This window comes from Corvus hawaiiensis, chromosome 3, assembly GCF_020740725.1.
Source record: "Corvus hawaiiensis isolate bCorHaw1 chromosome 3, bCorHaw1.pri.cur, whole genome shotgun sequence".
Classification (NCBI taxonomy): Eukaryota; Metazoa; Chordata; class Aves; order Passeriformes; family Corvidae; genus Corvus; species Corvus hawaiiensis.
Genome location: NC_063215.1, coordinates 73,936,308 through 73,960,464, shown reverse-complemented (window position 1 = coordinate 73,960,464; position 24,157 = coordinate 73,936,308). Strand labels below are relative to the sequence as shown.

Sequence of the window (24,157 nt, the reverse complement as noted above, 5' to 3'; positions counted from 1 at the left end):
AAAGCTTGTGCTCAATGAGACTTAAGAGGGCTATAATTGAAAATAATTTCGTTAAAGCTTTATGTCAACTTTATGGAACACCTTCTTCTGCTTCTCCCTCAAATTCAAAAAACAACAAACAACAGAACACAAAAACAACCAAACCCACCCCAGACAATAAGATAGTGTAATCATTGATCTATAGTTTTGCTTTAGTCTACTAAGTTAAAACGCATGTCTGAGAACTTTCGGGAGCTGTCCTGCTGAGGAAATATGCTACATATTTTCATTTTAAACAAAAAAACCCCCAAACCTGTCTTCAAAAACACAGTGTGGAAACACATCTTTCAAGTATTCTGACTCAGAGAGGCAAGATCTCATTTTTCTAGATTGGAAAGAAGACTCCTTATTGTATTTATGCATTTTCCAGACAAAGTCATCATCATGACTGGGGTTAGGAATGCAGATTTAATATTGTATTCCTTCATGTTAGAGACACATTAGAGAAAACATCTATAAGCCTTTCTTGATTCTTAGCTGCAAGCCACCATAAGGATGACATCATCTCCCTAATTTTACTGCTTTATGATAAAGAGCTAAAAGGCAAAAATTTTTGAAAATTAAGTCTTGCTTTAAGGTGAATTACTGGAATGTTCAATAATCAGTAATTTACCTTTAAATAGGTCTCTGAGCACACTAAGAAATAGCACTATTAGGAACCATGAAAAACATAACCGTGGTCCACTTTTGGGAAGCATGGGGAATGTTAATTTTAAATTCATATTCATCTGGAATGAATTGCTTTTATAGGGCCAATTTTGTTTTAACTTTTGCTTTTAAAATTCTGATTACATAACGCCCCATCCAATAAATCAGACACTGAATTTTATATTTGATTTATCAAGTTCTGCTCCTTATGTAAATGAAAACGTTCAAATAGGAGGGTATAATTAACTGATCCAAAGTATTCACACACAGGCATAGTAATGCAGTGTAGGCATTGTAAAAAATCTGCCTCTGAATTTCATTATTGGCTTTGATTTAGCACAAAGTTTGGGTCAGCCAACAAACTGTATATCATTTATACAGACCACACATTTCTGGAACTGTGTTTTTACTTGCTGTCAGTGCATATCTCCCTCTTTTTTGCAACATATTTGCATGATAGAAACTACAGATTTATTTTGAAATCCAAATTTAGAAAGGAACAATCACATTTGCTATGTTTCTGACTCTTAGAAAGCTCATATTAGATTATAAAAGAAGCTACACATTTGACATATAAATTACCTGAATGGCATTCCCTCTCTTTCCCTATACACACTCAACTACTTACCGGTAAAACCCACAGATTATTTTTCCACAAAACACAGATCATTATCAAATAAATATTATTTTCTTTATAACCTAATAACCTTTATGACTGACTGCATATTTGTCAACAAATTATGAATTGCTCACAAAAGGTCACAGCTATTCATGTCAACATTATGTATGACCCTTTAAGAAAAATATCCTTACCTATGGCAATTCATAATGTGACTAATTTTAAATAATATTCTACAGAATCTGCTCAGCTAGCTTTTCTAAACTCAATGAATGTACATGAGGATAAAAAAACTGCCAAGTCTTGAGCAAAAAACCCAATGCCAAAGTCTCATTAATTGCTATTTCAGCACATAGCACCATTAACCAGGCTGTGCCCATTTCACTGGGAAGATTTTTTAATGCATATTTATATTTCAGAACCAAATAGTATGGGTATAGTTCTCTTTCCATTCAAGGATAGTGTACATCTACATGCCATGTTTGGCACATAACACCAGGAATTCTTTGCCTCTCATGATGTGGTTCCCACCCATATTTATTCCAGTGTGTTCCTTCACTTCCTCTTTTCTCTATTTCCAATACACTAGGTGCCATATATTCACCAAATCATACCCAATTCATGCAATATTTTCCATCTCAATCGTTTATCATCCTCCACTCAAGGAGCACAAACCAGACAAGTGAATATGTGTCAGGCTCATGACACCCTTTGGTGTGGAATGAGAGTGCTCACAGACAACCTTCATTCAGGCATAGCTGGGCAGAATGAAAACAGGCCAATAAGGTAAACTGTGATGCTAGGCAAAGTTAGGATGGTAATGGTTGTCATCAACCATTTATTTAATTTGCAGACACTTACAGAGATGGCAAAAGCCAGCAGCTTAGCTAATCACCAGCCAAAAGCTTCCACTCTATCTTCTTTCTGTTTTTCACCCAAATCAATTGGTTTCTGCTCACTGACTCCTAAAACCATCCAGAAAAAAATCAGAATTAAACCAAACACTTGTTCAAAATAGTCTGTTGTCAAGGAGTGGTCTGTTTGGTCCTGGCAAGTTCAGACTCCTAAACCATCATGAAAGGAAAAGAAACATCCTATATCATTGTCTTCATCCAAGCCCATTTCTTCCTCTTTTATAAATATCCTTTTCCTTGTCCTTTCCAAGGTCTGCTAGTCTGACAAAAGTCTAGCTTTCCAACACACCATTTAAGTTCATCTGACTTTAAAAGCACATCTTTGCTGTAGCCTTCTTATCTAGAAATACTTCAGGGTTTATTGAATTCTGCCATTTTACTATTCATTCCCTCTCTGAATGTTTTGTCCTTTTTGATATCACTATTGCTCCTCTACTGTCACTTCCTTTATCTCAATATTTTTCCTTCTCCTTAGTATCTTCCCAAAGTATCATCAGTCCTTTCTTTTCTCCCAAGACACATCTCTTTGGTATCCAAGTCAGTCAGCTGAGACACTGTACAACAGTACTAGTATCAGTTACCTCGGTTTCCTTTATCCTTCCCAGGAGACTAGGAAAGCTATGGGATTTCTCTTTAAATGTTCACTGTGCTCTATGACTATTTAGATGCTTCTTTTCCTCTGAATAAGAAGGGTCTGTACCTACGCTCAACAGTTAATACCATGTGTTACTCTTAGGTGATAATCCATTCCTCCACCTCCTGTCAAAACCAAGGCAAAACAAATATGTACTTCAATATGTTCTTAAAGTCAGCAAATTATCTAGCTCAAACAATAGCCTAGAGAAGATTCCAATGAAAAAAACCCTTCAGAGAATACTCTGTCATCAACCCTGTCAATTACAAAAATAAGTAAACAAATAAGATCCTAAAGATCACAAATTATTTTAGTATTGATAAACTAAGACAAGATGATAAAAAGGGAGACAGAATACATAGTAGCCTTTGTGGTACTATATAATACTTTTTAAAACTAGAATTATTTTTTAATAGTCTTTTTCATTTTTCAGCTATTATTCTTAGAAGAAATATAACAAATGTATAACCTTTGCTTTAAAAAAAGCTAATAATTAAATACCCTCATAAACTCGTTAAAGCTACTTGAAGGTGTTAATATTTGAGTTTAAACACAGGCTGCTACTTAGAAACTTCAAAGATACATATCAAAGCCATGAAATAACTCAAACAAAGGGAACATGTACGAGGAAAAACAACCCCAAAACACTTGTATCAAGAATAACAAATACCTGCTCTTGACTGAAGTATTTCATTAATGCCAGAACTCATCTTGAAGCTAAAATGAAAATGGCAGATTATTTTGCCACATCCTCCTTGAAAACTGTGTGACCATTTTCCCTTGGATTACAGGGGCTTCATGCTGTTCCCCATCTATGTCTTCAAGCTTCTCTCTGTTCTTCAGGGTACCCGAAGAACAACTGGTCTTGCTATTAAAGAGTGAGGCAAAGAAGGCATTAAGTACCTCAGCTTTTTCCTCATCCTTCATCACTGTGTTTCCCCCTACTCCAGAGGCTGGAGAAAGCATCTTAATGTAAGAGTTCTTTTTACATTTGGTTCTCAAACAAGTTATAACTCTAGGGAGCATTTGCTGAATCTCTTAATTTTAAATAAATTTTAATAAACCTAGTTTTTCGAGCAGATATCAGCAACATTTGTAACGAAGTTAGAAAAAAGCACGTTATTAAACACACAAAAATTGAATTCAATTTGCTGATGTACAATTAATTGTTCCTACACACACAATAACTCTCCACATTCGAATGAGAAAGGATTCAATGCATGATGCAAACTGCTTTGCACATAAAAAAAAAGTTGGGTGAAACTACTATAGTAGCATACTGTTCTTAAGCTAAACAAGACAGGCATTATTTCCATTGAACTCCACAGAACCCCAGAGACAGTGTGAAGTAACTGGGGAAAGAGTACACATTAACATAAAAATTCTGAGTCCACTGGAGAAAAGCAGCTTTGTGGAAACTGTTGAACGAAGTTACAAATACAGAAAAAATTATCCAATATTGCTACACAGTACAACACAGTCAACATCTCCCTAGCCTGAAATACTCAGAGAAGGATACAAATTTGAGTTTGATTCGTTTTGTTACTGTTTGGGTCAGGTTTTGTGTTGGGTCTTTTTGTTTGTGGGTTGGTTGGTTTGCTTTTTTGGGGGGGAGGGGTATTTGACTTTCGTTTTTAGAAAAAAGGTTATTTTATTAATTAAACATGAGTACAGTCTGTTCAGTATACAGCTTGCCTTCTAAGTAACATTTTTAACTATGCATTCCTGTTTTGTTGCAATATCATCTAGATTCCCACAAGAAATAAGCTCTAACATCTCTATTTAACATAGGAAAGTAAATTAAATCTTAGTGCAAAAATATCTACTAAATGGAACCTCAGCAGTCTATGTGCCAGTGAAATACTGAAACTATGGAGCAACTGGCTAGTATGAAGTGGGAAGGCATCTAGACAAAAGTTTGCATCCTCCACCCTCACCAAATACAGGAACACTTAGAAACTAAATTATTCACGGAATAGGAAAACCAAAAAATCTTCACAGCTCTAGCTATAATCAACATCTAATAATTACAGACAAGACAACAGAAGCAGATCCTGAGTCTGGGCAACGGACATGTAGGACGCACTTTACTGGAAATCTTTGCTTCCAGAGACGGAATGAATACCACTTGACAGACCACATATATGGTCAAAGGAAAGATTTTTTTAAACATGAATCAGTATCAAAACCAGATGTCTTCTGATTCAATTAATAAGCAGATTTCATAACAGTTGAATAAAGAAGGTAGCATGTTACAGAATAAAGCAAGTATGAATGATACACTACAGAGATTCATCCATAGAATACATGTGGACGCCTCTGTCCTGGTTTTGTAAAGACAGTTTTTATAAGGTGACACAAACTAAAAGTGCTTAAAAAACCCCCAACCACTCACCCCCAATCCATTATACAGACAGCCTTCACAGAAGGTATGGGATACCACTAAGGCCTTTTTTCCAGAGCCTGTGTCTTTCCAGTGCTATGAGACAAGATAATTTGACAACATTCTGTAATTTAAACATAAATAGAGAAACATCTGTTTACACTGTACTAAGCTCTGCTTCTGCTACCTAGACAAGACAAGTAAAAAAGGGATTTTAGTAAAATCTTCACTGACCAGCATACGAAACATAGTTGGGCAGTTTCTGGGCTGAATACTTAAGGAAACACACCATGTAAAAAGGACAGAGCATCAGGGTGGTAACAACTGAATCTAAGAAATGGGGGTTGCTGTTTGCATGCAAATCAGCATGCTTATCAAGGATTGAAAGGAGACAGGAAGTATATTCCAGTCCCAGCTAACACTTAGAAGTCAATAAGAGTAATTTAAAAAACTAAATCTGTCAGTTAGAAAACCTAAGCTGTATGTTAATATTTGAGGCACAGAGCTGGAAGAAGTTGGGGAAAACTTTCTCTCCACCTCATCACCCATCCATTGATCTTATGGCCAGCACTGAGGGGTTAGTATGAGAAACTGATTTTTATCTCAAAAGAAAGCTAAACAAACAAATAAACAAACAAATAAATAATGCAACCCAGTTTAGCCAAGATTTTTTCACGCAGCACTACAGTAAAAGATGAAAAAAAAAAAAAAAACCAAAATAATTTCAAATCAGCCAGAGGAGCGGAGCATTAAGACTACATCACCCACTTCACCTTGATATTCACAAAGAAAAGAGATTAGAGACCAGGAAACCCGAAGCTTCCAACAATGAAACAATTGCTTTAGAACACAGTTCTAGCAGCTATGCACACTACCTCATAGTACACACACACACCTAAAACAATGGAGAACTCTATTTTAGTTTCCTGTGTGAACTTAACACCAAAAAAATACAAGGGCAACAGGAATACAAACATGGAGGTTCAAGGCAAAAATCATCTTCATTAAACACACTTGTCAACTACAATATAATTTCAGTATGCAGTTTGTCAATTTTTATATTTTTACAATTACTTCTTTAAAGAGATACTCTGCTAAAACCCCCCAAAAAAATCAATTAAAAAATAAACTCCATTTTAACTTTTTGGCTACACAAAATGTCATTCCAACAACTCCTGATAGTGGTAATAATCCTATGATAGAGCAAATTTCCTTCCTACTTCATCCAGTAACACCATACTACATTAATTTGAAATCTATCATGTTTGCAAACACTAACTCAGTTGAGAAAAACAAAGTATTTCAATTATTTTTTTCTAGTTTAAGAACACTGTTTCTAAGCCAAACTGTATCAAATGCAAAGTAAGAGAGAACCTTAGTTTACCTTACTAAATCTAAAAGTACTGTAAATTCCAGCTGCCCTAGAGACAAAGTTAGTTGAAATGCATTCAGCTGTCATATAATCCACACTCTTCCTCCTGCTTAGACAAAGCTACGAACTGCCAAATGTTATCTAATAATTAGCATATGTAAAGCAAAAGGGCTGGACTATACCCTCAGTTTATCTGTACTTAGAAAATAGTTTTGACTTAAACCTGCAGCCCACTCCAACCTTCAAAATTCTAAAAAGAAGGCTTGCCAAAGAGAAAAAAACAGGCAAAAAAAAACCCCAAAGAAATCAATTTACAGGTGTATTCTAAATTCCAAAATTATGCAGGAAGAAATTTCTAAACATTCTCTTCTTAAAAAAAAAAAAAAAAATCCCACTTTAGGGAAAGATAAAAATAGAGCCAAAAATCAAAGTCACATTCTTTCTTTCTGGTTTCTGAACAGGATAAGCAATAACATCCATCCCTAAGTAAGGGAAATTAAGTAAATGTCTGTGGATGGTGATTTGGAGCCAACTGAAAAATAAAAAAAAAGCAAAGTAGAAATAGTCAATCTAATCTGCCAGTCACCTAAACATAATTAGCTGTTATCATCATTAACAATAACAAAGATGACTTTTCTATAATCTCCAAGAGGCAAATGACAAAAGGAAGGATGTCACATACAGAAATGTCTCAACTTCTCTTTTATTCTAAGGAGTTAGTGTATATGCTTAACAAACCGTACATGAAATATGGACACATGGAAATATGTGTTCCCATCCCCCTTAGAAATAACCACTTCAAAAAATGTTTACAAATTTAGTTTATATTTTTGAGAAAACTTTGCTGCTGCAGTTGACTTTGATCTTCAGCATTTGATGGCATATAGCCCCACCCTTCCTGAAGCTGTTCAAAGCAGTTAACATCCCTGGTCTTAAATATGACCAAAAAACCTCAAGAAATTTCAGGAAAAAAATTTTTCTTTTTATTTATTTTTAAAGTATGATTTCTTCCCATCTATTTCACTTCCCCATACTTGCAGTAAGATAAAACAGAAAACCTGTTATACAAGCAGACACTAGATGAAGTGGAGGACCTGGGAAAAGTTTGTATTCCTCCTTCCCTCTCTTCACAGGCTGCCATACAAGAGAGAGTACACACTCCATTCACAGGGAAGAATTTGACAAGGCAGCAAACCAGGTTACTAGGCTAAATGACAGGAGTGAGATGGCAAAACAAAAGAAAAAATTTGCAAAAAAAAAAAGCCCTAACAGCTAAGAACTACAAAGTATTTGAATGATATTCACAGCAAATGAATAGCTTTTTAGAGGACCATAAAAGATAATTAGAGTACTTGTGAGGTTTCTATTTTTGAAACTAGATGCTTCCTCGCCTCTTGCCCCCTCCTCCTCCCTCAACTCTGCAAACAGACAGGGCTCAGAGTGTTTTGGGTTAATAACCAGACCAGGTCAGCCTGCAAGAGATTATTTTAAGCTGTCTGCATTTTTTAGATAGGAGTGGATGTGACAGGCTACCCAAGAGAAGATCAAATATAGCAAGAGGTCATCTGTATCATATTATCAATATTTTAAGACTCAAATTTACTGAATTTGAGTACAATTTTTACTGAATTTGACTCAAATTTACTGAGTTTGATTATTGAATACAAAAATTTAGACCTTGGATAGACAGGATAGAAAATATTACAGCATAGTAAGTTTCACAATATTCAAAGCTCTCATAGATTTTTTTAGACAATCAGTTTTGGCCATGAAAAATGCTTCTAAAACCTCATTAAATCTTTTCCCTTCCTGATTAACTGAGCCTGAAAAATATTCTGATGTCTATTGCCCTGCTACCTAAGGTCATTAACCAAGGAATGAACGACCTGAGCATTTTCTCGACAACTTGATTAAGAAAGAGCTGCAGGTGACCTTGACTTAGTCTTTTAATTAATGAAATTTATCAATATGTTCAAGCTTTTTTCCTGCTTGCAAAACATACATCAATTTCTTCCCATTTCCTATGTTCTCAGAATCACAGAGTCTTTGAGATTGGAAGGGACCACTGGAGATTTTCCACCCCAACTCCCCTGCTCAGACTGGTTCAGATAGATTAGCTGCTCATGGCTATGTCCAGTCAGGTTTTAAATACCTTCAAAGATGGAGAATCCACAACCTCTCCTGTGAGATGGTTCCAGACCCCAACCATCCTCATAGTAGAAGCCTTTTCTCGTGTTCAGATGGAATTCTGTGTATTTCAAATTACACTCATGGCCTCTTGTCCTCTCACTGGGCACCAATGAAAAGAGCCTGGCTCCGTCCACTTTTCACCCTCCCTTCAAGAATTTATACACTGATGAGATCCTCCTGAGCCTTCTCTAGGCCAAATAGTTCCAGCTCACTGAGCGTCTCACTGTATGAAAAATGCTCCAATCCCTTAACCTTCTTTGTGACCTACACTGGATGCTCTCCAATATGTCCTTATCTCTCTTGTACTGGGAAACCCAGAACTGCACACAGCTTTCCAGGTGTGGCCTTGCCAGTGCTGCCACAAGGACACTTTGCTGGCTCATGCTCAGCTTGCTGTCCTCCTAAATCTCCAGGTCTTTTTCTGCAGTGCTCTTTGCAGGTGGCTGACCTCCAGTACATGCTGGTTCTTGGGGTCATTTCTCCTCAGCTGCAGGAACTGGCATTGTCCTTTTTTAAACTAGGAATGTTGTCGTCTGCCCACTCTTCATCTTGTTGAGGTCCCTCTGGACGGCACCCCAACAACCTGGGATATCAAACACTCCTCCTGGTTTTGTATCATCAGGAAACTTGCTGAGGGTGTGCTCAGTCCCAGAAACAGGGTCACTGAACAAACACATTAGACAGTGTTGAACCTAGTATTGGTCCCTATGGTATACCACTGGCGAGCCACTGGAGCTAGTGCTGCTGATCACAACCCTCTAAGCCTGGCAGTTGAGCCATCTTTCAGTCTATCTCACTGTTCATCTATCAAGGCCATCTCCCTTCATCCACCAAGCCAGCCATTTCATCATAGAAGAGTATCAGATGGGTTAAGCAGGACTTACCACACCTAAATTCATGCTCACTACTCCCAGTCATATTCTTGTCCTCCATGTATCTGGAAATACCTTCCAGGATCACTTGCTCTATCACCTTCACAGGGACAAGCAAGGTTTCTTTATCTGTACTTCCCCAGACTCTCCTTGGACACAGATTTTTTTCCAGTCCTCAGGAACCTCTCCACATGACCTTTTGAAGAAAATCAAGAGTGCCCTCACACTGACATCAGTCAGCTCCATCAGTATTCATGGGTGCATTCTATCAAGTCCCATGGACTGCTTTATGCACAGTTTGTTTAAATATCCCTTAATTTATTCACCCTCCACGGAGGGTAAGTCTTCCTTGCTCCACACTGTCTGGGATTCTGGAAGGCCAGTCTTACCAGTGAGGGCTGAAGTGAAAACTGTGTTGAACACTTCAGGCTTTTCGGGATCTGTTGTCACCAGATCCCCTACCCCACTATCAGTGGGCTCACGTTTTCCCTAGCATTCCTTCTACTCCTTATGTACTTCCAACAGGCTTTTTGTTACCCTTCACATTCTTCACCAGCTTTAATTCCAGAATGGTTTTAGCTCTCCCTGAACCATTTTCAAATTCTTGAACTTTTTTGATTTCTCATTTAGCCATGTTGTTCCATGCTCTGTTTCTCCAATTTTCTGAGAAGTCTCTCCTTCACAAATGCATAATTCTTTTTTCCAAGTTTCTCACTCATCCTGCACAGTTGCAGCACTAACCAGAAACAAACTCATAGGATATTTTTGACCCATTCTGCAGTTTGTCTTCAAAAGTATTTGCATTAATTCTTAATTATTTCAAATATTTTATAGAAGTCTTTTTCTGCATGAGCCAGAAACAAAGGATTTCAATTAAGATAATTTACTGTAATCCTTTACTTTGTATAAAACAATAATACACAAATCATTTTACTGAAATAAATTAGGTTACATTAATTAAGGAATCAGGATGGAATGCATCCTTTAACCCCTCCCTCCCAACAACTTTCTTTCAATTCTTTTTGTTTGATTATTAAGGCATTTGTTGTTCTTACATCTGTTTAGTAAACACCAGTGGCACATCAGCCTCTTCCTCAAAGAGAAAATACGTCCTACTTTTGCTGAGGGCTAGGGAAAGAAAGTTGAATACTAGCTTCTCCCATATTTTTTTTAATTAGCTGCCTCTTTTTCTTCTAAGACTTATCACTCTACAGTTCTTGATCCTAACTATCCTACCCAACCTGCCAATACTCCCTCTTTTTTCCCTCCTATTCCCTCTCCAAAACAGCTACCCCAAAATGCACATTAGTAAGCTCTTCCATTTTATTAACACGCATGCTATTTTACTTTGACTTCTATTTCGGAGGACCTCACTAATGCTTTCACAAGTAGTCAACTTGTGCTTCTTACTGTTATCTCTTTATTATTTAGAGTGATATAGCGTTTGAAGAGGTGAGTGAGTCCTACTTCTTTCCAAGCTCCAGTAAGCTAAATGGAAAGATCCAAATAAATCAATAAATCTTTCCAGAACTACAGACTTGGTGTAGCACAGTGCAGAGAAACATAACATAGCACAGATATTTTTTTGGCTCCCTGCCTTTAGGAACCAAAATAGCTTCTTCCAGATCTCTTTTAACATCTGCTATGCATTGGCCAACTGTACAGCCAAAAGATAAAGCAAATGCAATACTAGAAGTGGTTAGCACACAATTCTAGACTAGAAGTACTAGTGTAAAGTTCTCTTTTACTACAGTAGCATTATTCAAATGAAGATATTATTGACAACACATAATGCAAAATATGCTACAATATTGTCCTCTCAGTCTATTTCCAAAACAAAACACATTGTTTATAAGAAAAGTAGTAGATAAGATTTTCAGAGATATGTTCTACACTGCCATTAATAAAGCAGAGCTTCATCAGGCTCAGTAACAAAGGAGTGTGGTGATCTTATTTTGTATTACAGAACTGACCATTTATTGAAAAAATGGAGTCTCAGGTGAGAAGGGGAAAAAGACTATTAACCTGATGTGAGCAAAGGGAGCCACTTAAAATCTGATAAACAGCAACACATCTATTGAGCATCCACCTAGTTTAACTGCTGTAGCACACGGAGGGCTGAGGGGCTCAGGTGGCTGGAGAGAAGGTTCAATTTTTCTCCTGCATGAAAGCACATGGCAAACATGGCAAGGAGGATCAATTATTCAGGCTCCTAAATCTATGGTTCTTTGAATAGATTGACAAAAAGTAGTTATCTTACTTCTTACAAATCTCTGAACGCATAATCAATTTGAGATATATTTTAATTCTTGTTTCAGACTTCTTTTTCCTCCTTGAAACAATATGTAGTTGGAAATGAAAGTTAAAAGTTTTACTGGTGTCAGAAATATGATAGAGACAGAAAACTACTATACTGAATGTCTTTAGATGACAGACTGTGTTCAGCCAACACGAAGTATTTCTAAGCCTGAGCCATACCCTAGAACTAAAACCAATCCAGTTGAACTAGATCAAGGAGTTTGTAGAGATAGGAGGCATAGAATGATAACGGCAACTCCTGATTCCTGGTGCAGAAAACACGTAGATGTCATGATTTTTGGTGACTGGAGGCTCGGGATTGTCTACAAGCAGCTAAATTAGCACTTACAAAGGACATTCTTTCATCCCACTATGCTAGTGTCTATTTCTGGTCATAGTAGCTCTTCTCGAGAAGACAACCAAGATAAGAATTTCCAAATCACCAAAACCATGATTTTATTTTTGGTTTATCTGATGCATTAAGGAACACAATAGTCCTTCTGTATAGTAACAGCTGTATAATATTGATTGTACCATACACTTTAATATTAATGAGAGGCAATCTGCAAAGTTACAGATTTCAAAAAAAAGGCTGAACTTCCTCTGAAGACAGGTTTTGTTCAGCCTGAAGAAGAGAAGGCTCTGGGGACACCTTATAACAGCCTTCCAGTATCCAAAGGGGACAACAAGAGTGCCAGAGAGGGACTTTTACAAGGGCATGCAATGATAGAACAAGGGGGAATGGCTTCAAACTGAAAGAGAGCAGGTTTTGGTAGGATATTAGGAAGAAATTCTTTATTGTGAGGATGGTCAAACACTGGAACAGGCTGCCCTGAGAAGTTGTGAAAGACCAGGTTGAAGGGAGCTAGTGGAAGGTGTCCTGCCCATAATGGGGAGATTGGAATGAGATTATCTTAAAGGTCCCTTCCAGCCCAAACCATTCTATGATTCTGTTATTCACTTGTATGCTGAGCCATCTAAATGATTCTCTTAGGGGTTTTTTAGGGTGCTTTAGGTATCTCAAGGAAATACAGTCTGTGAGATGTCAAACATTAAGGAAGACAGCAGCACAGCTGCCTTTTTATTTAAAAGGTAGGGCAGTACTACAAGCATAGTAAAAACATATTTGCCACCAGTTAGAAATTTACCTTTGGCTAGAAGAGTTCACAAAGGATGTCAACTTGAGCCACTCTTTTTCTGATATCAACAAAATGGAGATACCTGCAAGTCAAATAAGAAAGGTTCATTGGTTTTGGTTTTAGGTGAACATGTCCCGTTACGGTATTAAGGGATAAGTAAAAAAAAAAACCCAAAACTTAAATAAACATTTGTGTAAAATGAAAATCTACTAATTTCTACATGCAAATAAATTATCAAGAACAACTCACTAGCTTTAAAATTCATCATAGTGCCATATGTATATGTTGCAACAGAGAAGTTAAAGGTGTTATCTATGGAAGCTCCTGGCAATAACTGGAAAAAAAGCGTTGCTAGGGCAAAAGGTCATGAGACAGTACGTGCTGAACCAACAGACTGTTTCATTACGGCTCTGCTTCAAAGGTCATGATAAAGGGTCCACAGCTATTCTTAGAACTGTATTGTAAAAAGCAAGTAGCTTAATAATATCTTCAATTACAAGAATGAGAAAAAGTCATGAAGTTCCATAAAATGTTTTGAGAGAAAAGAGTAGGGAGTTGATCCAAAAAGTTTAGATACATGCTCTGAGATTCTGTGGGATGACTTACAGTGAAGAAAGTATCTAACACCACTAAATTTACATGTGACAATTTTACATTTGCTTCTGAATGAAGGTAAATAAAAGCATATGTAAAATAAAAATATTTTAGCTAGGTCTATCATAGATCAACATTAGAGAGAGATAAATCATAAAACTGTCATGTACCAATAAGGCAATTTGGCTATTTTATATCTGAGCTAACAAAGTTTCAAAAGGCATTCGTTTTACCATGATCTCAGATAGTAAAATCTAGCTTGAAAATACACAATATTATATTCATACTGAAAGAAAGGAAAAAGAACACACACACACAGCAGGAACAGATGTTATTTCCTGTACTAAATCACCACCATAGGGATAAATATAATTCTAATAGGTATTTTACAGAATAGTGCATACAATGGAAAAGAACACAAAGCCTGAAAATCCTACGTCAGCTGCATATCTAGGTATTATGGACACCGGCAGATGGGATGCAGGACAGTTTACTACTATCCTCCTTCTAGGTCTAGTCAAAAATAGGCAATCACTTTAGTCTACTTTTACCGGTATGCTCACAGTTGCATAAAAACCCCAACTCCTGGTGTAGTTACAACCTAAAACTTGAGCAAACACATTCACCAGTGCAGTTTTCATGGGAGAGCTAAAAAAAGCCCTAAATTCTATCAGTAGTAGTGTGGACCAGTATCATTAGATAACTAATCTGTTTGCCAGCAGAAGACACAATTAAAAACCCCCAGGATATTAAACAGAAATTTCTCATTCCTAACCTAAAAATGACATCTGATGAAGACAAATTTCACACATAAAGCTCACTCCAGTAAAATCTGAAACTAAAGCATAGTAAGTACAAAAAGTCAAAAGTAAAAACACGAGAAGAAAGCAACTGCATAAATGAAAGCCAATTTTTTTTAGAATGGCTATGGAATCTGGTCCATTTTCCAAAAGAAACTGCTTCCAGTTTCTATAAATAAGTTTATGAGAATATTATCATTATTAACATTGTCCTTCTCACAAAAAAAAAGTAAGCATATATTCAGATCACTGGAAGAGCAAGCTTCAAAATATCTGTCTCAAAGACAATTTTTAGATTGTCTGCTTATGGGAGCAGAAAGTGGAATCAATTGATCCTCAGAGTAAAGTAGGATTTAGAGGATTATGTTGCTCTTTTGTGAGGCAGCCAAATGGGAAAACACTAGGCCTTGCCCACATACTAATTTTTTTCTTTAATCCAAAGTTCTTATACAGAACACCAAATCAGGAAAAGAATTTAAGAATTTAGAATAAAAATAATGTTATATATTTCAAAAATAATTTATTATTTCACCAGCATTCGAAAGTTTTCTTCATAACATCTTGCCCATACATTCATGAAGGTCTACAAATGGAAAAAAAATCCCTCAGAATTTCAAGTAATGCTTTAAACTCACATAAAGTAACAAATTACAAAACAGAAATAATGGTGCCTATTTTCTTTCATGTGCTTCAAAACTTATGTGTAGTATTGGACATCATAACACTGCTGTGCATCACAGATCTGTTTGTCCTGGACGTCTCATGTTTAACTACTTATGGAGTCACCTCTGGGTTTCTTTATTCTCCAGGAAGTAACACATGGGTTTCATTTGCTGGTTTCTTAATCTTTATCTGAATGTCCACTGGAATTGAAAACTAATACCTTGTTTCTACAGGAATTGTCATTGAGGAAGTCAGTTTGGCCAAAGACAAGGCAAAGAAGAGTTCACATCGAAAGATACCTGAAATGCAGGTAGAAAGAATTCCTGCATAGCAAAGTCGATCCTTGTTAGTAGCCCTGTTTAGCTAAAAGTCAGACATTAGTAACTGCGGCCTGCCATATACTGCACGTCATTTTCAGCGACAAAAAAATTACTTTTCTGCATGAATATATGGTATTATTTATGTTCCAATCTTTTAATATTTTCTATTCCTATTTTGTTGTTGTGGGAAAAGCAGAAAGATAGAATAATATTAGTACAAGATCTCTCATTTTCCTTTGGCAAGTTTTCTTTCTCTACCCAAAAGTTTCGGCTATGCAGAAGAAATTGATTCCAGAAAGAATGGGCAAAGAAGCAGCATCCTCATCAGGAAAGCCTTGCTCCAAGCAGCTTCCTAGCGCTCCAAAACACTGTACAGATGGTCACTGCAGAGATAAGCTCCACAGAAGTTCAGTATGTCCAGAATATCAGCCTGATGCAGTCAATCTACCTGGTAACTCTGAGGTACCCTGGACACACTTGATTTACATTGTAGGAGATGTATTTTTGATGGCATATCCCAGGAAAAAAATAAATTCCACATAGGACCATGAAGGCTGGCTAATGCCTTGTCAAGTCATTTGCTCTAGATTGTGGGATACTATCGACATTTGTGCCTTCAACACTCTGTAGGAACCCAGAGTGCCGAGAATATTTCTCTGCCTGTTTTTAAGGGTTTTTACCCCCCTGGACACCACTGGTATAGCTTTAAACCTTGGAAAAAATTACCAACAGTCAGACAACAGCTAGAAAATACAGTGGTGTGAATTAAGTTATAGACTACTATGTAAGATTGTCACAGGGTGAAAATTTTAGAGGTTTTAGGCTTCTCCTTATAGTATATAGATAAGAGCAAAAAATACCAAAATGGAGGATTGTTGTTGTTCTCTAAACCTTCTTCCCCTTCTCCTACCACTCCATATTTTGCAGTAAAAGTAGTTTGGAATGACTGGATAGAAAATTCCGCAGTTCCTAGTCGTGTTACTGAATAATTGGTAAGAAAGTAAAAATAATGTATGTTTTTAGTAACTATTGGTTTAAATGTTTTTAAAAAGGCTGTGTAAATTTTGATAATTGCTCTCACTCCTACTTTTCCTCCTTCCATGCTTTACCTGGGTCATGCTAGTGGCTCAGTTTCTCTGATAAGACTGAATAAACAACTATCTAGAAGCATTGAAACTACAGAAGACGTCTCACTTTATCTTTTAAGCGCCTTGCAAGGACTTTCAGCAAATTCTCTCCCATCAGGAGAGACTCGATTTATGGCACAATGAAGTGTCATACACCAAACTTCCAAGAAGAAACCTTACACTTTCCTCTACACCTAGACCAAGTCTCATGCATCCAGTAGCCCTTTCGGTAATACCCTGTCTTGAAAAAAGAATTAGAAAACTACAGAGAGAAAGCAAACAAGCAGACAAACAATTCTGGTCTAGAAGAACACAAACCCAAATACAGGCAGCAAGAGAATCATTCTTTTCTTCTGCCAGGACAAAGACAGGGCACATTCTCCTTTCACCAAGACATGCCAGAAGATACACCACTCTCAGCTGCCTTTTACAAACACACATACACATACTGCAGCCTTATCTGCCAACCTAGGCTGAAATATCCAGACATTAGGATTTCTGTGTGAGGAACTGAACCCACCATGCAAGAAAAAACCCCATCATTTCTTTAACAGCTAACACTGCTATTAAAGCTTTTTGTATTTAAGTACCCCTTCTGAAACAAAAATGGAGTTCAGTATCTATTAAGTTAAATTCTTTACTTTCCTCTTGCCCATACTTACAATTGCCTAGTCATGATATTCAAGTATTAGGAATCTTGAACTTAATATATTGAGCAAAAGAAATGACAAAAACTGCTACAATAAATTTCCATTTTCAAGTATGACTTAAGTACAAGAACTGCAGATAAAAGTGATACAATTAATAATAAGATTTTTCTCTACCTGCTCAATTTTATTGGCAAAGCTATTGTCAGTCCTATCATCTTATACACCCAAGGTTTCAAGAAAGCTACATTATTCCATAATGCTCAGGCAGAATTTAGAGTTAAATACCTAACCCACAATTCTTACTGGTGATAAAGCCTCTTGCTGGTGCTACAGAAGATAAATGAAAATCAAGTAGCTATTCACAGAAATTAATTTTATAACACAGGCAAGAATAAGATCACCTGGTTCACATCAGAATAGTAGTTAATGTATTTCATATGTGAAGCAGAACTTTGAAAATATACACACTCTACAAGTACATTGGAAACCATTACTTCCATGAAAAATCCAACTATGACACTTGTCTAGCAAAGACAACTGTATTTCAAAGAGACAGATGGAAAACAGATGTGCAAAAGTGACTTGAACATCTATCTAAAAGTACAAGTATCGAAAGTGCTTGTTTATAAATAAAAGCCACACTGCACAAGCTCTTAGTTTTACTTTAAAGTGTAGTCTCTCTCTGATCTAGTTCTTACAGTGATGACAGGTTACACATAAGATTTGGGATCAAACCACAGCACTCCATGTCCTAGCTTCTGCTTTGATTTCAGCAACTAATGGGGGCATCTAGCACTTTACAGGGTCAAGACTGAAGTGATTACATGTATTTTGCCATGTATTTCCTCTCCAAGAACTAAACTCAATTTAACTCTGTATAACTTTACATATTCCCAACACAATAGACTGATCTCTGTAAAGGCCTTTTCCTTCCTTTCATACAGAAAATGTCCTGTAAATAGCTTATTTCCCACTCTCTAAGTGACTCCTTTTGTTTACAGGAAGGAAAGGGAACAGAAATCTTGCCATAAAATAGTGAGAGCTAAAAAGTTCTGTTTCACTTCCTACTGTGCAGGTGTTTCATACAAGAAATCTCTTTTAATTCTTCATTTCAGAGAGAAAACATGCTGCTTCTTTTTGAAATACAGACTGAGAAATAGAAAACAATAAGGTTAAGGAAGTAGCAGCATGCTTTACTGTGAAACAAAACAAAGATATACAATAACCATTGCTATAAAACTTGTGAAATCCTCAGCTTTGGACAACACAATTATTTCACACATTGACTTGTAAAGAGGGTTTTCCTTCTAAATCCGTAAGTTCTTTCTTAATTTTTTGCAGCCCAGATAAAGGTGTAGAGATCAGTGTTCCAGGTACTTTTGTCAAAAAAAAAAAAAACAAACCAACAAAACAAACCACAAAAACCAAAAACAACAAAAAAGAAAAACTACCAAAACCCCCCCAAAAACAAAACTCCAAAATAACACAAACAACAACAATACCAAACTCCTCTCTTATTTGACAAGATCATTGATTTTAATACCAATGTTGGCCACAATGCTACAATGTCTATTTAAAACCCAAAATGGAATTCCCCGGTAACAGATCTTTCTCAAACTCCCTATTCTAAACAAAAGCCACAAGGACAATGAAAAATAACTTGTGTTCATTCTGGATGTATGGCATCTCAGTTTGTACACTTGTTTTTGAGTTTCAGAAATACCAACATCCATCATAGTAAGAATTACATTCATCTCTAAGATCTGCAATTCTCTATTGCCCAGTGGCGTGTAGAAAATTCAACTTCTAAAAGAAGTCAAGCACATGAGGGCACTAATCCTCTTGTAGGCCACACATATCACTCAGTTCAAAAGGAAATTGAGAACTTTATCACATAATATCACAGCACACCTATCACGAATGCTGTCACAGTATAAAATTATATAAAATCTAAAAATATTATCACAAGGTTATATTTGCCTCTCTGTGGAAAGGATACCTTATTTGATCCAGGCTGGCTGAACCTCACCAGCTACAGGTCAGATTGCAGATCCTTCACCATCACAGTAAACACTGTTCCTAGTTCTACATACCAGTCTCAGCACAGGCAGCAAAGGAGGGATGCCTTCCCAGTGGATGCACTTCCAAACTGTTCTAGCTGAGTAGCACAGGGAACAACACTAATTTATCAGGGAGTGCGCTGCCCAAACACCCATTTCATATCTTAAAGCAACAGCAAGCCAGCTGGAAGGACTGGATGGACCCAAGACAGATTGAAGGTCATCAGATAAATCACCACTGTTCAATCAAAACACTTCCAGTGAAATGTGCAATTACTTGGAGTTTGTTAAAAGGAGCTTTCCATACTTTGTGATCAGTTACCTGGGAAAACAAATTACATCATTGCAGTGTGGATGCTTAAAGAAAGATTTGCTAATTAAGCACAATTAATTACAGAGCAGCACTAATTTGAAAAGCAATATCCATTCATCTTTTGTTTGCTTAAGTCTCAGTCTGACTGCTGAGAAGAATTGTTTATAGAACCTGCAACTTTGGATGGTCCTTTCTCTGAGAAAGATAACAAAAAGCACTTGATAAGAAACACATAAGGTGAACAGTAAATATACACTACTGACACACTCTCTAATATAAGTAGCAGCATAAATAGACCTATCCTTAGGCCATCAGAATTTTCTTACATACATTCAAATGCCACTATAGCATCATCCTGAATATGAAAAAAAAAATCAACTAACCCTGCTCTGACCTGAAAGAGTTCTGCCACATTCAGAATATAACCCCAAGTAAAGAATATTCTTTATTATGAAAACAGAAAAGGTAAGCTTGAGATAGCTCTACCTTTTGAATTTGCTTTTCAACTGGGAAAGGATCTGTGCTTTATATCAAAATGATTTTGTCAGAAATTAACAGAACACCCCATGATGCCTATCATTAAAATAGATGTCTTTTTACCTGCAGTAAATCTGCAATTAATATGAAATGTAAGTATCTTTAATAAAAGGTATTACCCAAAGAGCTCAATCTTTATCATTTATATTTTCAACATGACACTCCACACACATAATGTGAACACCATCTTCATTCCCACCTTTATTTTTCTCCTATGAAACAATGTTCAGCTCCAGGCATTGCTTTCTCCCTTTACAATACCTCATTTTGACAACACAGCAAAAGCATGTAATAAGCAAGATCACAAAGAGAGCACGAAACAACATCCTCTCTGGCATTACCAAATAACAGGTTTGGACCACAAATTATAGAAAATACAATAGATGAGAGAGATTAAATAGCATAGCTATTTTCAGGAGTAGCTCAACATTTAGTCCTCATAGTCTTTCCTTTTTTCTTGTTTTGTTTGTTTTATTTTTAACTTTTTATTATGCCAGACTTCATCACAGAAGAGATAAAGAGCTTAAATGTGAGTAGTCTGGTATAACCACTGAGAAGTTGAGTACCACACCCCACAATGAAAGACAGGGGCTCTTAACTTCCCTCCATTTTCAGAGCAGAAAAGTAAGACATCTGCACTGCTTTTGATACCACCTGAACACAAAAAAATAAGAAACCTCATGAAAATAAGAATGCTGAAACTATTAACAGTAAAGGAGAATTATCAGCCTGGAACTGAAGTTACTAAATTAGGCAGAAATTACTGACTGCATCCACAGGAAAGCAAATTTAAAAAAATTCAACTGAATGATGAGGTAGTACCTGACTATTTCAATTAAAGGTAAGTAGAACATGGCAACTGACTTAAGGCAACAGCTTAAAAATAGGAAAGATACAAAAATTACTCACAAGTCATGAAATGAGTGTAAAAAAACCCATAACTAAATCACAGTATTGTGAATGCTATTCATGGAAATAAGATGAATACTTTTTTATATTGTTCCCATAGGTCTGCTCAATATATTATTTATCTTTGACATTTGTCTGGGGTAGAAAAAATACTTTTTGTCATTTTTGAGTAGAAAGCAAGATATTAAGTACTATGGAAAAAAACCCAAAGCATTTCTTTATCAGGTCTGCTTTCATCAAGCATGAAAAGTAAGATGATTTTCAAACACAGTCAGTGAAAAGGAATTTTTTTTATCAATATCTTCTCTCAAAAGCAAGAGTAGGGTTTTCTGAGTATCATTTGTAAATGCCTTAATGTTTGTGGGATATGCCTTTTGACAGCATTGCTTGCTTTTTCAAACATACATATGAGCCACAATCATTTTAGAATGAGGTAATAAAAGAAGAGGGCTAAAGGATGAGCAAAAGCCTAATCATTTTAAGTTTTGGAGTGGCTGAGAGACACTTCTGGAAGTCATGAAGTTCAATCTTCTGCTCAGAGCAGGACTCTTATCAGCACTGGAAATGATGAGGCATGGCTTGGTCTTGCTGAGTCTTCAAGACCTCCAAAGATGTAAAATTCAGCTGCTTCTCCAGGCAGTCTGTTCCAGGCCTGTACAGGCCTCCTGGTAGCGTTCCTCCTCACATCTAACCCAAACACACCATATCAGAGTTTGTGGCTGATCTCGCGACAGTGGAAAAAATTCACCTCCACCGTTTTTTGGAACGACCCTCAAGCACCTCAAGTGACATAGGTCACTCAGTAGCTGCTACTTTGTCAGAGTGAGCAAGCCTAGTTCTGTCAGCTTCTCCTGGCAGCTTGTTTGCTCCAAACAAGGGCTTTCTACCCTTCTTGGTGCTCTCCAATTTCTCAACATTCCTCTTGAAATTAGGGAACAAGAATTAGATATTTAACATAAATCAAGATCTTTAACATTTCATCCGGCTCTCCTACTGAAATATCCAGTAATGTAAACAAACTAGTTTTCAGAACTTAGAAATTAATTTTTCATTCAATTATAGCCTCATAGTGTTTTCCATACACACTGAACTTACACATTTGATTGAAAATCCTAATCAAAATTCTGTAGTCCTCTTTCAACCTTAACTCTGAAACAACACTGAAAAGATTGACAATGCCCAGAACTGCATTTGAATGTCTCCCATCTCCTTTAGAACATCAAAGGCAAAAATAGCATAATTGGTGATCAAATTCATTCCAAGAATAAGAGTCTCATAATTTACTACCATTGCTTTTTATAGTCAACACTCATTACCGGGCGTAATAGTAGAGTGAAATAGGCCAGATTAAACACACAGAATGCAAAACAAAGAGGAATATACAAGGCAAATAAACAACAGAAGAGAAAGAACTAATGGAGATCCTTTCAAGCAATACCAAGACTTGAGCTACATACCTGAGCTGGTATGTACACTATAGCATACTGTAACAAGAACATGATCCCTCTTATGTCAAGAGAGACTAATTTGGAAGCAGACCAAACTTTCAGCATCCCAAATAAAATTAATCCATACCCATAGATGAACAGGATTTGGTGACAGATTTTTGGGTACATGTTTATTCTGATTTCACAAAAGTCAAAGAAAGTTTGCCACAGAAAAAAATCATTTGGCTTCACCCATTAAGCGACCTGGAAAGAATACCTTTTTTTGAAGGCTGTAATACCAGATGTTTCTGGATATGGTAGCTGCCTTATATTAAAAAAAATTTGAAGCCCATTAAAGTGTAAATTTTGTATAACAGCTTTGATTTGAACAAACATTTTTGGGAAGTTGGAATGGGACCATAGATCTTTACATGCTTTAAAAAATTATAAATGAATTGTTCTTTGATTACCTTTGACTAAGGAAACATTTTTGCTATATTTTGGATTCCCACTGCAACTAGAGACCAATATACTTACACTATAGCCCAGAGTATACTTCGTTTGCCTGACCAAAAAGAGAAAAAAAATTTGTTCACCACCCTTCAATCATCCAAAATTCCTGAACTGTTACTAAATAAAAAGCATTTTAAATTTGGGCAATTACAATTACCGCTTCTACTGCTGTTTCCCAGACCTTTGTTCTTTACTGAATGGCAAAAACTAAAGCTAACTTAAAACTAAAGCTTAGTCTCTGGTCAGGATTACCTCATTTTGATTCCTTTTCCATTTACGTTTGACAGACACTTTTTCTTTTCTATTACAAAAAAAAAAAAAAAATAGAAAACCACCAGAGAATTTTGATTGTGCAAAATTCCAGTTTAATTTCTCAAGGTCATTGTTCTTGCAGATGAAGCTTCAGTAACTTACTTCAAATATGGCACAGTTTGTATGGTTCTGAACAAAAAACACAGTTTGTATTTCAGACATGCCTAAATATGCCAGCCTGCCAATCAAACTTGAAGCCTCCCAAAGGCACTATTGCATGAAAAGAGAGATGAGGAAAGGCAGATAATAGCATGCCTCCTGTAAAACAAAAAATTGCTAAGAACCAGGTTTGTTTGCTGTTCCAGAAATATGTGAAAGCAGTGTTTTTCAGGGATTTTTTTTTAGATTTTACTGCCTGGAGAAAAGAAAAAAATACAACACATCTAAATTATTGAATAATTAGCAGGGATAACGTTTTCACTTCTCCCTGTGCCATATACAGTAGATTTTTCTCCTTCAGTAGGATAGACCCTGCATTTGCGTATTTTAAAAGGCCATCTTCTTCTGAACTTACATAAATGCCCTTAACTGTGAAGTAGTTACAGATATTCAGTATTTGAGAAACTGGAGTCATAGCCACCTATGACATCAGTGGAAAAAAAAAATAAAGTTGGCCGGGAAACAAATCCCCTCCCCATATTTCTACACACAATTACACAGTTTAGATATCAGCACACATCAAAGCAATAAAAACAGTGTTGAAGAAGGCATTTATACTCTTAGCTTACAATCCACCTGTTAAGATTTAACAGATTTCAGCACGATTCAGATATGACCTAATCTACTTCTAAATAAAACAATAGAAAGCAGATTTTGGACATATT

At 36.4% G+C, this 24,157-nt stretch overlaps 1 protein-coding gene across 6 annotated transcripts in view; it reads right to left on the bottom strand.

The window, feature by feature from the left end:
• SIPA1L2 (signal induced proliferation associated 1 like 2) overlaps positions 1–24,157 on the bottom strand; it is a 126,597-nt gene that overhangs the window by 85,860 nt on the left and 16,580 nt on the right. For all 6 annotated transcript variants that reach the window (XM_048296858.1, XM_048296854.1, XM_048296855.1 and 3 more), the window contains exon 2: positions 13,118–13,190. The gene's annotated coding sequence lies outside the window, so the exon portion shown is untranslated. The remainder of the gene's footprint in view (positions 1–13,117; positions 13,191–24,157) is intronic.